General features: G+C 48.8%; 1 protein-coding gene and 1 long non-coding RNA gene across 3 annotated transcripts in view; one reads left to right on the forward strand and one right to left on the reverse strand.

The window, feature by feature from the left end:
- KAZN (kazrin, periplakin interacting protein) overlaps positions 1-15,192 on the reverse strand; it is a 1,230,220-nt gene that overhangs the window by 291,961 nt on the left and 923,067 nt on the right. The window lies entirely within an intron of this gene.
- On the forward strand, positions 1,182-11,167 carry LOC134757860 (uncharacterized). Of its 2 annotated transcripts, none has more exons than XR_010132402.1 (4): positions 1,182-1,642; positions 2,818-2,935; positions 4,199-4,772; positions 8,366-11,167. It is a non-coding gene; the product is annotated as an uncharacterized lncRNA (long non-coding RNA). The 2 variants fall into 2 exon arrangements; XR_010132405.1 differs by having other exon boundaries at positions 8,370-11,167.

Raw genomic sequence — 15,192 nt, forward strand, 5'->3', positions numbered from 1 at the left:
GTGGGAAGCAGGTGAGGGATAAAAGGCTACACATTGGGTTCAGTGTACACTGCTCGGGTGATGGGTGTACCAAAATCTCACAAATCACCACTAAAGAACGTACTCATGTAACCAAATGCCACCTGTTCCCCAAACACGGAAATTTTAAAAAACCAAAACACAAAAAAACAAAATCCCTGCCCCCAGAATGCTCAGAGTCAGCCTTGAGTTTTTTCAAGTCAGTCACTATTGGGTTGGGTCCCTGCATGACGAAAGGTTACCTTAGCCAATGGATGCCTCAGGACTGGGCCCATCCCTCTCTTTTCCCAGGTGAGAGGAAAGAGGAAAGGCATCCAACATCCACAGAACTGCCCGATGTGCGCAGCCTCCCGCACATCATTTGATTCCGCCCTCACGGCAGCTCCAATAGGTGGGGATTGATTCCAAGAGCACAAACACAGACACTGAGACTCGGAGAGCTTGGCTAACCCCACATCACACAGCCACCGAGCCAGGATCTGAACCTCATTTGGTCTGACCCCAAGTCTTCATTCTTTTCGCTGCACCAACTTGTTGTCCATGAAAATCTGAGTGGGTGAGAAGAGCAAAGGCGGCCTGAATTCTTTTAAGCCCAGATTCCCAGCCAGGCTTACCAATGGGAAACAGGAAAATCCGGGTTCATCCTTCAGCAGGTGCATGTTGGGCATGTGGGGATACCAGGTTCTGTAAAAACTGAGATGAAAAAAAATCCAGCCGCTACTGGAGAGGAACTAAACAATCTCAGTGGGGGCATGCATGTGAAACCGACAGAATCACTGACATGGGAGGGAAACGGCCAGCGCGGGACCGAGGCTGAGAAGGCACAGAGGAGGGAGGCGACACCCATGGGGAACGGGCCATCAGCCGCCCCCAGGAGCAGCAAGGCAGCTCTGTAGAATTTTCCAGAAATTGCAACCTGGCTCTCAGGAGGTCTCAGAGTGTTGAGGAGGGTGGCTCAGGCTTGAGTGCAATTGCAGAAGCAGGCAATGACTCATCCTGTGTTTATCAGAAACTTTACAACACAAAAATCCACTAAAATAAATCCATATGGCCAACGCCAGAGCGCCTGACAATGAGACAGATTCTTGCCTTTTACGAACATCCGCAGACAATTAGCACGCCCTCCTGGTCACATGCTGGGAAATTTTCCCTTCTTTCCCTTTATTCCTGCTTTTGCAATCTGGGAGGAACAACAAAAGGAGTCTCTCTGTGCCTCTGTCCCTCAGATGGGGGTGCATGGGCTTCCACCAGCAAAACATTTCCATGTGGCTCTCGATGGGCAGGGGACTCAGCAGCCAGCATGGACCTGCTTTTCTAAAACTTGGGTCTGAGTCCAGGTCCAGCCCCTTCTTTGCTATGTGGACTTTGAGGAGCAATTGAATCTCTGTGTCTTGTTACCATTCAGCCAGCTGTCCACCAATTCAGAGCGTGTTCACTGAGCACCTGCTACGTGCTGGCCTTGGGTTAAGTGCTGGAGATACCAATGTGCCCTCCTGGAGCGTGTGGACCAGACAGACAGAATTAAACCACTAACAACAAGTAAGAGTGAGGGCTGAGGTCTCAGAGGCCTTACAGTGGACACATGGACAGAAAGTCCAGTCCTGGGGAGTCAATGACATGCAAGGTAAGGTATGAAGAACACACAGGTGGGGCTTGATCAGGCGACAATGGGATGAACACAGCTTGGGGATTAAGTGCACAGGCTTTAGAGGTGGAAGGCCTGGGTTGCAATCCCAACGTGGTCCCTTACTAGATATGTGTCCTTGGGCAAGTGACTTAGTCTCTTTGTGCCTCAGTTTGCTTGCCTGGAAAATGGTGATGATGATAAAAGTAGCTGGCTCATTGGAGTTTTGTGAGGATGATGTGAATTATACACGAAAAGCCCTCATGCCTGGAGGCACAGACAGCTCTTTTACATACAACATCGTTATGGTTTTTTCAGGCCCGCGGCAAGCAGGAATGCATACTTGTTTAAATAAAGTCTAGTGAGAGTGTGGGATGACTGAAAAAGAGCGAGAAAGATAAAACAGCAAAAAGAAGCGGTGGTGGAGATGGCATTTTCTAGGACAGATGAGAAAAGCTGGCCTGGAGAGACAGCTTCCAGGTGGAGCCACAGAAGTGGAGTCAAGAAAGGAGTCATAGGATCTCTGAGCATCATAAAACACATCCCAAAAGCTGTTCTGTTCTCTCTGTGCCTTCGCGGCCTCAGGGATGGTCCAGGCCTTTGAATGAACATGACTTAAAAGGCAGTCCTTGCTAACTTTTGCGAGACTCTGAAATTCCCTGTTTAGGCCTGGGGCAGTGGGAAAAGTCAGAGAAGGCTGTGGGTGAACCCCCGGCTTCAGCAAGGAGGATGCGCTGTGAGCACACCTCGCCGTGGAACAGCATTTGGGGCTCACAGCAGAGAGGGGGCCGTGCAAACAGCCAAATGGTCAGCACCTACCTCAGTGCCTCTGCAGAAGAGTCTTCCCCCAAGAGGCCACTAAATGTAGAGCCTAGAAGGGACACTTCAGACCAAAATATCTCATGGTTCATAAAGCCAAGCCAAGGAATTCTCTGCCACCAAGTGTCAGGAAGTCAACACAGAGAACCAGATAGAAGAAGGCTGCAAATACCGTAGAATACTACCCCCATAGGAGAGGAGGCAACACTGAGGCTCAAGGGGGTGACTGTCATGAAGATGATGATGATGGTGACGATGATGATCACAGTAACATAAATAGCATTCTGCCACCATTTCTGGAATGGCGCCCATGTTCTGGGGACTGCATTAGATATCTTTTTTTACTTAACCCTCAGATAAATCTCTGAGCAGCAAGGACAGTCAAGATGCAAGCGTGGCTCCTTGGACTCTGAAACCTGTGTCATTTCCTCCCTGCTTTGCAGTGCTGCCCACACAACAGCTGTTGGGTGCCGGGTAGGTCTACTGAATTCTCCATTTCTTTAACTTCAGGCTAACACACTCATAATTGGTTATCATTTCTTAAATATATCTCCCAGGAGCAGTAGTCCATGCACTTTTATTGACAGTGTCTGCAGAGGAAGTTCATGGAAGTTCTAACCCAAGGGTCTCCTGCCCTGCTGGTTCATTCTTCCTCTGCCTATCCCTTTCTAGCTCTTTCTTTCGTGCTGTCTCTGGGCTCTTCTCATCTTCCTAGGAAGAGCAGCATCAGGATCTAACCAGGCCTCCCACCACGCTGCACCCCTGCCTGAATTGAGTCTGAAAGTCTGCTTCCACTTCCTCCCTGGGATTTTTAACTTTTTTTTTTTTTGAGATGGAGTCTTGCTCTGTTGCCCAGGGTGGAGTGCAATGGTGCAATCTCGGCTCACTGCAACCTCCGCCTCCTGGGTTCAAGAGATTTTCCTGCCTCAGCCTCCTGAGTAGCTGGGATTACAGGCACGTGCCAGCATGCCCAGCTAATTTTTGTGTTTTTAGTAGAGACGGGGTTTCACCATGTTGGCCAGGCTGGTCTTGAACTCCTGACCTCAGGTGATCCGTCTGCCTTGGCCTCCTAAAGTGCTGGGATCACAGGCGCAAGCCACCACGCCAGGCCCACTCATTCCCTGGCCTCATTTTGCCGATGCTTAGGTCTTGTCTTCCTAGGTTTCCTGGAGCACCAAGAACTAGGCCCCGCTCCCAGCCTCCAATCTGAGCGGACCTCCCCTTCTGGGCTTCCACACACTATACGATCTGTCCCTCCCACTCCCAAGCTTTCTTAAGTATCCCTTCTTTCTTTTTGTCTCCCTATGTGGCACAGCTGGCATTTTGGTGGGATAATTCTTCATTGTATAGGACTGTCCCCTGCATTTCAGGACATTCAACATCCTGGCCACTACCTTCTGAATACCAATAGCTGCCCCCAGGCTGGTGACAACCAAAGCGACCCCCCAAATTTCCAAATACCTCCTACTTGGGAGTGGGGGTGGGGATACCAGCCTTGGTTGCCAACCTCTGTATCTACTCTCTTCAATCTCCATATTCTCCAAGGCTGTGCAGGAGATACCACACTGGGGTATCTCTGGGGCGTCCCAACAACTTCCTTCCTCTGGAAACGGCCCCCTTCCCTCTCAGGGATGCCCCTAAGCCGCGTGTTTGTCCTGCATGACTTCACGGGGACATCTCGGTTCATGCCCAGTTTTCTCCTGACTGAAGCTGTTCATTGTGGATTCTCTCTCCTAGGAATTAGGAATCCGGATTCAGAGCCTGCCCATGTGTGGCTGAGGCGATGGGCCTTCCCAGGTGTGGTGCCACATGCCCAGAAGGCTGCTCTACAGAGGGAGGAGAACGGGGCTGGTTGCAGAGGGAAGCTGAGTTGTCTCCCCAGCAAACACTCCCAGGCACCCCTTCCTGCTTTCGAAGAGAACCTCCATTTTCTTTGGGAAGCCCCCCTTCCCCATAGGATGGTGGCGATCCCCTTTACCTCTCCAGTGATCCACTCGGCACCTGACTCAGCTGTGGCCAAAGCGGCACGGGCCAGGGCTAGAGGAGCTTCTGGAGGGCTCCTAAGAAAGAGACGCCTGGGAAAAGCAGCCCTCTCTAGGATTAGATGCAGTCCTGTCTTCATGTGTGGGCCACCGTGATGCCAGGAAAGGAGCACTCGCCACAGAGCCAGCGATGGAGGTGAGTGGGAAGGAAAGACGGGAAAGACCAGATGCCGGAACACGACGGAGCCTCCAGATAAGGCCACTGGGGCATCCTACGTCAGGACCCGCTGTGATGTGGGAAAACATACTTTTCTCATTGTGTGGGCAAGGTGAGTCAGAGTTTTCTGTTTTGTGCACAGACATTTGAACTACTGCACAAGGACGGAAGGACACGCAGCCCAGGAGGGAGGGGCTGAGAGAGGGGCAGCTCCCCAGCCTCCAATTCCCTCCCCAGACCTGAACGCCCAGCTTCTCTTTGCATTCTGTGAAATTCCAGTGTCTTCCCACGAAATCCTCCTTCACCATGTAAGCAACCCTGAGGCAGATTCTATTGCTTGAAACCCAAAGACCCAAAGAATCTTGGTGAAGACAAGGACGTCTTCTCTCTACTTTCTCTCTCCTGCTTTTGTCTCCCTGATTTCATATCCTCTCAATGCTTCCATGCACACGTGACCTGAATCAGTATCTCTAGTCCAGCCTCTTTCCCTGCCCTGTTCTCCCAGGTGCCTCCTGGAATTCTCGGCCTGGCACCTCACCTCCCAGGGTCACAGGTGACGTGCCCCCCCAAGTTACCTGGCTGGGACGAAAGCTTTGTTTTCCCGGGCTTGGCCATCAAGACCAGGAATGGAAAGAGGCAAGAAGAGTCGCTGTTGTGGAGGTGGGGAACCAGGAAACTCCAGGAGAAAAATCATTAATCCAAAAAAACAAACAAACAGAGGCTTTCTTTAGTAGCAGCATGTTGTTTGAACAACCAAATCTACAGACAGGGAGACGGTCAGTATTTCACGATGCAAGAGGCAGTGTGGTCTGCTAAGAAAACCACCACGTGTCTGGAGCTGAGAGCTCTACTGAGGGCAGACGGGACTCTGCTCCTTGGAGGGAGTTGCTTCCCTCCATGGGCCTCAATATTTCCATCTGTTACACAGGGAGATTCAGCTGGTGACAGTAGTACCAGCTTTCCAGGGCTGACTGGGGGGCTTAAACAATAGAAATTTACTTTCTCACAATTCTGGAGGCTGGAAGTCTGAGATCTAGGTGTTAGCAGGGGTTGTTTCTCCTGAGGCCTCTCTCCGTGGCTTGTAGACGGCTGTCTTCTCCCTGAGACCCCCTCTGGTTGTCCCTCTGGGTGTATCTGTGTCCGAATCCCCTCCTCTTATAAGGACACCAGTTGTATTGGGTTAGGGCCCACCCTAGTTACCTCATTTTACTGTAATTACCTCTTTTTTTTTTTTTTTTTTCAGAGGTGGAGTCTCAGTCACCCTGGCTGGAGTGCAGTGGAGCTATCTCCACTCACTGCAACCTCCACCTCCTGGGTTCAAGCGATTCTCCTGCCTCAGCCTCCCAAGTAGCTCGGATTACAGGTGCCTGCCACAACACCTGGCTAATTTGTTTTGTATTTTTAGTAGAGACAGGGTTTCACCATGTTGGCTAGGCTGGTCTCAAACTCCTGACCTCAAGTCAGGATCTGCCTGCCTTTGCTTCCCAAAGTACTGGGATTACAGGCGGTAATTACCTCTTGAAAGACACTTTCTCCATATTCAGTCACATTCTGAGGTCTGGGAGGGTTAGGGCTTCATTATATGAATTTTAAGAGGATACAACTAAGCCCATAACAGTGACTTCTAAGGATTCTTTCAAGCTCACTTCTTCCCCATCCATTTTTCTTCCAGCCTCTACTATTTTGATCTCTGGGACTTCTATTTTTCAGGCATCCAGACTCAGAATCAGAATGTTGCCTCCTTTTCATTCCTCACACGCTCCCGTTTCTCCTGACAATCCATCACAGAATAGACCACGGTCCTGCTGCATCCAGCCCTTGCCATCCCCGGTGCCGTCATGTCGTCTGAGCCCTTATTCATCCTTTGCTCACCCTGCCCCTCGGCTCTTCTCTCCTGGCCATCTTGGGCATATCCCTTCCCTGCATCAGACTGCCAAGGCCCCCTTCACTCCCCACTGTGCCCCACTGCTCTTCCTCTGGAATCTTCTACTCCATTCAAACCAAACCATGACTATTCCCAGTACCTAATCTGCACCTTCTACCTTTACCTTCTGCTCAAGACAGGAATACCTCCCTTGCTGGGGCCTTCATCTTCCTTTGGAAGTTCTGTCCTCCCAGATCAAGTTCAAACACCACAGAGCACACGTGGCCAGGCATTGCCAACTCACTGCGGGCGAGAGTGGAAAACCCCACGTGACATTCCACGCAGTTTGTTCTGCACACTCCAGCTTCGTTCAGGCAGCTGTGCAGCCCAGCACGTGGGTTTGCAGCTGTGAGAATAAACCCAACTGTGGCACCAAAGGGGGGCAGTGGGACACATCCCATTTGCCATGGCTGCTTCCAGGCTGGCAGACGGAGATGGGCTCTCATGATACCCAGATGATGTGGCACTTGAAATTGGCAGATGGCTCCGGGAACAGAGGCAATGACTTGGCTAAGTAACCCTCAAAAGCCCTGAAGCCTCTGCGGGGAAACAGTTAGGGAGAGTAGGCTGAATAGATGATCCAGCATTGCTCTAATGGTGACCTTGGACCAGCAGCACCAGCCCCTCTGTGTGAACGTCACAGAATGTGAGTTCATGGGCCCTGCCACTCCTGCTGAATCTGCATATTTGGAAAGGGGCCCCAGGAAACTGTTTTCATAAATTCACAAATTCTCCAGCTGATTCCTGAGCACATTAAAGTTGGAGAACCACTGGATTAGATAGAGGTGAGAGTGGACTATATATATATAAATAGATTTTTTTTCGGGCCAGGCACAATGGCTCATGCCTACATCGTAGCACTTTGGGAGGCTGAGGCGGGTGGATCAACTGAAGTCAGGAGTTCAAGACCAGCCTGGCCAACATGGTGAAACCCTGCCTCTACTAAAAATATTTAAAAATTAGCCGGGTGTGGTGGTGGGTACCTGTAATCCCAGCTACTCGGGAGGTTGAGGGAGGAGAATTGCTTGAACCCAGGAGACGGAGGTTGCAATGAGCCGATACCGTACCACTGCACTCCAGCCTGGGCGACAGAGTGAGACTCCTTCTCAAAAAAAAAAAAAAAAAAAGATTTTTTTTCAAAGGAATTGGCTCACAGGATGGTGGGGACTCGCAAGTCTGAAGTGTGTAGGGCAGGCTGGAAATGCAGGCAGGATTCGGAGCTGCAGTCTCGGGTGTGAAATCTGTAGGGCACTTTGGCAGGCTGGAAACTCAGGTAGGATTTCCACGTTACAGTCTTGAGGCAGGATTTCCTCGTTTTTTGGGAAAACCAGTTTTTATTCGTAAGGCTGCCCACTGGTTGGAGGAGGCCCACCCATAAGAACAAGGGTCCTCACCTTGACTTAAAGCCAGCTGATTTGGGACATTAATCCCATCAACAAAATACCTTCCCAGCAACATCTGAACTCGTGTTTGATGGAACAACTGGGCCCCACAGCCCAGCCAAGCTGACACGTAAATTAACTATCATAGAGAGTTAGCTCCAGCTCTTCTTGAAGCTCGAGGATTTGGCTTTTTCTGGGATCCTGTCAGGCCCCCTGACAAGGGACTCTTAATGATTTAAGGTAAATTGAACGAGTCCTTCTATACCGGTACCAAGTTAGCCCATCACTAGTTGCTTGCAAGGTTTTTGTTTTAAGCCAGAGGTTCATTTCGTGAGGGCAGAAAACATGTCGACTTTCTTGGACCTTCTTGGTACTGAGTATCTTCAATTTTTTTTTGAGACAGAGTTTCGCTGTTGTTGCCCAGGCTGGAGTGCAATGGCACGATCTCGGCTCACTGCGGCTTTTGCCTCCCAGATTCAAGCGATTGTCCTGCCTCAGCCTCCCAGGCAGCTGGGATTACAGGTGCCTGCCACTATGCCTGGCTAATTATTGTATTGTTAGTAGAGACGGTCTTTCACCATGTTGGCTAGGCTGGTCTTGAACTGCTGACCTCAAGTGATCCACCTGCCTCGGCCTCCCAAAGTGCTGGGGTTACAAGTGTGAGCCACCATGCCTGGCCTCTTCAGTTCGACTCTCAACATCCTCCCTCAACCCTTCTCAAAGTTCTGGGAGGCTGACCTGCAAGGAATGCATCCGAGGTCTGCTCCTTCCCTGCAATGAGCTTTGGCCTCCATTTGGGTTTGGCCAATGGGAGACACCAGGAGGAGTCTAGAGGGTGCAGCCTGCCTTTGCATTTCCAAAAACCCGTGCTGTTGCTGGGGTTGGCCTCATGCCTCAAACTCAAAGCTGCAGCTCCTGCTGGGCTGTCCCCACTTCCATGCAGGCATGCTCTCCAAATTCTGTTAACTGCTTCGTGACCCTTGTCCCTGAAGAACTAGAGGTGGTATCACCTCCCTGCTGTGGCACCCACCTGGGTAACGCACTATTACACTGGATTTCCTTAAATTCACACTGAACACTTGTCAACAGGTCTCCCATTGAACTCTTCTCAGATCACCCAGTTTTAGTGGGCCATCTGTTTTCAGCCAGGACCTTGATGGATATACACTCGCAATACACATGGGACTGGTTACCTAGTGGTGAATGATAGAACAAGACAGAAAATCTTCCAGTGGATGAAGGAGCAACAAAGTACCCAGCATTTTCAGCTCTAGGGTCAAGTTTTGACTTGCAAACATGTCGCTCAGTTTGCCCAGCAGCAATTAAGGTGAAGCTGTGGGGTGGGGGAATAAGAGGGGAAGAGAAGGATGATGTTAGGTATGCCAGGAGTTAAGTTTCCAAAGCAGGGATGGCCAGCATGGCCCACTTTGCAATTTTCTGCCAAAATATTTTAAATGAAACAGCTGTGTATGAGCAAAACTGCTGAGAATTGTTCCAGCTCTGAGCATGAATCTGAATCACTCATCTTTGGTATTTGACAGGCTGTGTAATTGCTCTAAACCCTATTATCTTCCCTAGTAGTTGTTGAAGTGTCATTAGGATACCTCAAATGAAAGGCTAAATTCTCCTATATACACAATTTTAATAATTACAGACTTTTTTTTTTTTCCTATTTAGAAATGCAAAGCTCTGCTCAAAAAGGGAGGTGCCAGGATTGTAGGATGGGTCAGAGACTTCGGAAGCTAGACTGGGAGGCTGTTATATGTACTTTTAATTTTCTCTTGACCAATTAACCTCATGTGACTTCTAAATTTTCTACCATATGCAGAGAGAAGACAGCAAGGCATACAAATGATCTGCAAATATTATTGAGCACCTACTATGTGCCAACTATTGTTTTAGGCTCTGGGGACATAAGAATGAATAACCCTGAGAAGGTGGCCATAATAATGTTTGTGCCATATCACGCTATCTTGTGGTTTATTTTATGTTTCTGCTATGCTAGATAGGGAGGAGAACGGGAAGACAGAGCTATGTCTTGATTATCTTGGTATCTGCAGTATGTAGTCCAGCTCAACAGGCATTTGTTGAATGACTGAATGACTATTTACAGAGGGCACACTATGGGCCAGGAACCTGTGGCCATGAACAAGATGGATGCAGCCCTTGCCTTCTTGGAGCTCATATTTGGCGGGGGGTCGCCAAGATATATGCTGCACAGTACATCATGAGCACAAGGAATGTTTCCTAGAGAAAGTACTGGATGTTTTGCCTCAACAGTCCACATCAGTGTGCAGGTAATTAGCATTACTCGGGGCACTGAAGGAAGGGTTGTCACAATGACAACAAAGCAGTACCCATTGAGAGGCAGGAGGGCGTGGTCTGAACTCCAGCTTGGCCAATGGCCACTGTTGGAACTTGGGTGAGTTATCTCTCTAAACCTCAGTTTCCCTTCTAGAAAATAGAAATGATACTACTTAACTCTCAAGTTACTGGCCATAGGCAGAATTCTCTTGATCTCTGTCCCCTGGTGTTACACCCTGTAGAATCTCCTAGCTTTGAGTGTGGCTAGGACCATCTATCTATCTATCAATCATCTATCCATCCATTCATCCATCTATCCATCCATCCATCTCTATTTAGATAAATATATGTATGTATTTATTCATTCTATAATCTATCTATATTTATCTATCTAGATATGTGTCTATCAATTTATCATTATCTATTTATATCTATCATCTATCTCTACATGTAAATATATCTAGATCTATCTGTATCTATATCTATTAATATGTCTGTCTGTCTATCTATTTACCTTTCTATCATCTATGACTCCCTCTTGCTTGTATACCCTAGCAAGATTCTCCTTGCTGGTGCCATGAAGTCTGCAGCCACGTTGAGGAAGCCCTGAGGGCAAAGAACCGTGGGAAGCTTCTAGAATCTGAGGGTGGCCTCTGGGTGACAATCAACAAAATGCCAGGGACCTGCTCAGATAGCCACAAGGAAATGAATTCTGACCACAACCTGAGGGAGCATAGCAGTGGGTTGTTCCCCAGTAGAGCCTCCAGATGAGAACACAGCCTAGCCAATGTCACAAGGATTGCAGCCTTGTGAGACTCTGAGCAGAGGACCTACTTAAGCATTCCTGGACTCCTGGACATAAACTGAGAAATAATAAATGTATATTGCTGGAGGCCACCAAGTGTGTAGTGATTCATTACATTGCAATGGATATCTAGTAGATTGCTGCTATGTGCCTGACACATAGTAGGTTCTGAAAGTAGAGGTGAAGGAAAGCAGAAGAAGACTTAAGCCATTCTACCCTCCTCTTGTCCTCTCCTCAAACCCCAACAGAAGCTGGCATTCCAAGAGGCTCCGGGCCTTCTACAATGTCAGCCTTGCTAAGGTGCCTGGCTTGGAATGAGAAATGTCACCAAGGGCACTTCCCAGAAGGGCAGGTGCTCCAGGTTGTGTGTACTTGGGGTTCATTTGCCTCAAGGCTGGAAGTTGCTACCTTGGAGATAGAGAAGTGATGGGATCTCCTTTATCTGCCCAGAACCCAGGAAGATGATGCCAAAAATGACTGGCTGTTTGCTGCCTTATCACTGCCTGACGTGGATATGGAGCTGGGCAGAGCTCCTCAGCCTCTGCAAGGCAATTCAGTGGCCCTGGGTGGCACAGCATGGGCTCTGCCATCTGCTTGGAAGCCCTCTGTAAGTTCCCAGGTTTGTGGGCACCTGGGAAAGGGAGACTGGTTTGTTTCCAGACTCATTTGATTGAATTCCAGCACCATTTCTAAAATGGCTCTAATTTCTCTGACATTCAGACAATGATTCTGTTGCTTCCTCCCCACATGCAATGATATCCTGCCCAGATCTGTCATAATCAACACTGAACTTTCTGGGCTTCCAGTTTTCTGCCACAATAGACACAACAGGACGGATTTCAGAGGGTTGTTAGAAGATTTATCATTAACGTTATTATCAAGAACATTGTTCACAAGTGACGCTGCACTGGAAGCTGGGCCGAGTGCTTAAGTCTAGTGTTTATTTAACCTTCTCAGCACTCTTAGGGGGGTCAGATGACTGCCAACGACACCGGATGAATGCTTCAGGGAGCGCCCAGCACCCAGAAGGGGCAAATTTCCTGACTTCCCTTCCACTGACCTCACAGAGAAGGATAGGAGCTCCATTACCCATGACTGCAGCATTTCCCTCTATCCTGTGATCCCTTTCCCAGTGACCTACATAGACCCTGATTTTGTGGTCTTGTTGCTGCACAGGGAAGTATCTAAGCAGGTCACACGCTTGTCAGTCCCTGGCCCCTTGGTAAAAGCGTGAGAGAGGAAGCTGAAAGCCCAGGCCCTGATCAGAGCCCCACTCAGGCCCTGCTGTGAGTGGAAGTCCACTCAATGCCTTCCACTGTGTGCCCACTGTGCACTGGACAGCAACCCAAGGCTTTACATCCTCTGTCTTGTTTAATTCTCAACATGACCCCTGAATGAGGTATTATTATCATCTCCAGCATTCCACGTATCCATGCTGCATGCTAAACCATTCTAGAACATATAGAAATACATTCCAAAATGTCCACTAAGGAAACTTTCCTTGAATTTGAAGCTGACAACTTCCCACGGTCACAAATGCCCCTAATGCCTTCCATTACTCCTTGCTGGGCTGGAGCCCTGCTTGGGGTCATTTCAGGAGTAACAAGCACCAGCAGCCCAAGGAAGCCTCGGTGTACCCCATGGGTACATGGTGCCTGCTCTGGAACAGGGCCGGGTAGGAGCCCTTGCTGGGTTTTCAAAGGATTCTCATCTTTGACTGCAAGGCCAGTCTCTGTTTGTCTGTGCTCAGAGCACGGGGCAGAGACTGGCAGCAGGGACCAATAGAAGATGCAGCCTTTGGCCAGGCGCAGTGGCTCACGCTTGCAATCCCAGCACTTTGGGAGGCTGAGGTGGGTGGATCACGAGCTCAGGGGTTTAAGACCAGCCTGGCCAACATGGTGAAACCCCGTCTCTACTAAAAATACAAAAATTAGCTGTGCGTGGTGGCGTGGGAGATACTTGGGAGGCTGAGGCAGGAGAATCACTTGAACCCGGGGGGCGGAGGTTTCAGGGAGCTGATATGGTGCCACTGCACTCCAGCCTGGAGGACAGAGTGAGAGTCCATCTCAAAAAAGTAATAATAATAATAATAAAAAAGATCCAGTCTTTGACCATGTGTCATATTCACACTCAGTTGTGACCAAGGGAAGTTGCTGGCTTCACATCCAAGGAAACTTCCCTTAGTGGACATCAAGGTAGAGGGTCTAATGTGCTCCACAATGGCTGACGATGCCGGCATCACCCATTGACAGAGGCAAGGTGAGGTCTAATACCCTCTAAGTTATGGTGATACCCTGGCCCCCAGTTCCTGGGGGATGAGTAAGCTCATCCCAGCGGGACAGAACAATTAGTACTTAGCAGATCACCTGCTGCCTACTTGTATGGGTCACTAGGTGCCCACTGTGCACTGGACAGCAACCCAAATGCTTTACATCCTCTGTCTTGTTTAATTCTCAACACGACCCCTGAATGAGGTATCATTTTCATCTCCAGCATTCTATGTATCCATGGCTGCATGACAAGCCATTCTAGAACGTATGGAAATACATTCCAAAATGTCCACTAGAGGAAGTTTCCTTGAATTTGATGCTGACAACTTCCCATGGTCACAAAAGAGTGTGAATATGACCCAGGGTGGAAGGCTATATCTTCTATTAGTCTTAAAATAACAATAGTCATTTATTTTGCTCACAACTCTGCCATTCAGGCAGCGGTGGGTGAGGACAGTTTGACTCTGCTCCACATGGCATTAACTGAGGGGGCGCAAATGGGAACCAGAAGATCCACTTCCAGGATGACTCACTCACATGGCTGGCAAATTGATGCTGGCTTCAGCTGGAAGCTCAGCTAGGGCTGTCAGCCTCAAACCTTGGTTCCTCTCCATGGAGACCTCTCCATGGGCGGCTTGGGTTGCCTCACAACATGGCAGCTGAGTTCCAAGAAGTTCAGGTGGAAACCACAAGGCTTCATATGTGACCTAGCCTCAGAGGTCCCCAAATGCACTTCTGTTGCATTGTATTACTCAATCAAGTCATTAATCCAGATTCAAGAGAAGGCAGATTAGATTCTACATCTCAAGTAGAAAAGAGTAGCAAAGAATATGTGGTCATCTTTAATCCACCATACCCATGAATGGTGGATTGATGAAGAGACTGAGGTTTCAAGACATTTAGCACTTTTTCAGAGGGAGCAGCTGGAAAGAAACAGAGATCCAAATCTGAACCCAACTCTGAATAAGCTCCAAGTACAAGCTCTTTCTACCCGACCAAGTAGTACTTCAAACCAGTAAGCTAATGCAAATGGTTGGTTGGGTTAGCTAATAGGGCATGTCTTCAGAAACAGGCCCAGAAAGACCATTAAAATTAAGACTGAATTTCTTAAGGCTATGAGTTTCTTCAAGGATTCTACTTCTTTTCTGACAGCCAAGCTTGGCCAGAGTTTTCACAGGCTAAAACTTCATCAGAAGACAAATCAAGCTTAAGTCTGGGCATGGTGGCTCACACTTCCAATCCCAATGCGTTGGGAGGCTGAGGCAGGAGGATCCCTTGAGGCCAGGATTTGAGACCAGTCTGGGCAACATAGTGAGACCTCATCTCTACAAAAAATTTAAAAAATTAGCTGGGCATGGTGGCATGCACCTGTAGTCCTAACTATGCAGGAGGCTGAAGTGGGAATATTGCTTGGGCCTAAGAGTTTGAGGCTGCAGTGAGCTATGATCACACCACTGCATTCCAGCCTGGATGATAGAGCAAGACTCTATTTCAAAACACAACAAAAAATTCCCACCAGGCTTGAAAAATGAATGTGATCCAGGATAGAAAGATAATTGCTGAATTTGTCCACATCTTCCTTCTCTGTGTCAGGCATGCTTGGACACGTGGGTGCCCTGTGCATAGGGATGCTGTGTACAGTTGCTCAAGATGTGCACTGTACAAGGAGACCAGCTAAGGAGTGAAGGGGTTGAAATATAGTCTGAGCTCCTCTCTGTGAGCCGTATGTCATGGTGTGGGACTGAGTCCATCTGGAGGCAGGGTGTCATCAAATTTGCTCAAGGTAGTCACAGAGGGCTGGCCTGCCAGAAGAGACTAATCCTGGGACACCCTTCAAAGCAATGCTG

Source organism: Gorilla gorilla, chromosome 1 (genome assembly GCF_029281585.2).
Source record: "Gorilla gorilla gorilla isolate KB3781 chromosome 1, NHGRI_mGorGor1-v2.1_pri, whole genome shotgun sequence".
NCBI classification, from domain to species: Eukaryota; Metazoa; Chordata; class Mammalia; order Primates; family Hominidae; genus Gorilla; species Gorilla gorilla.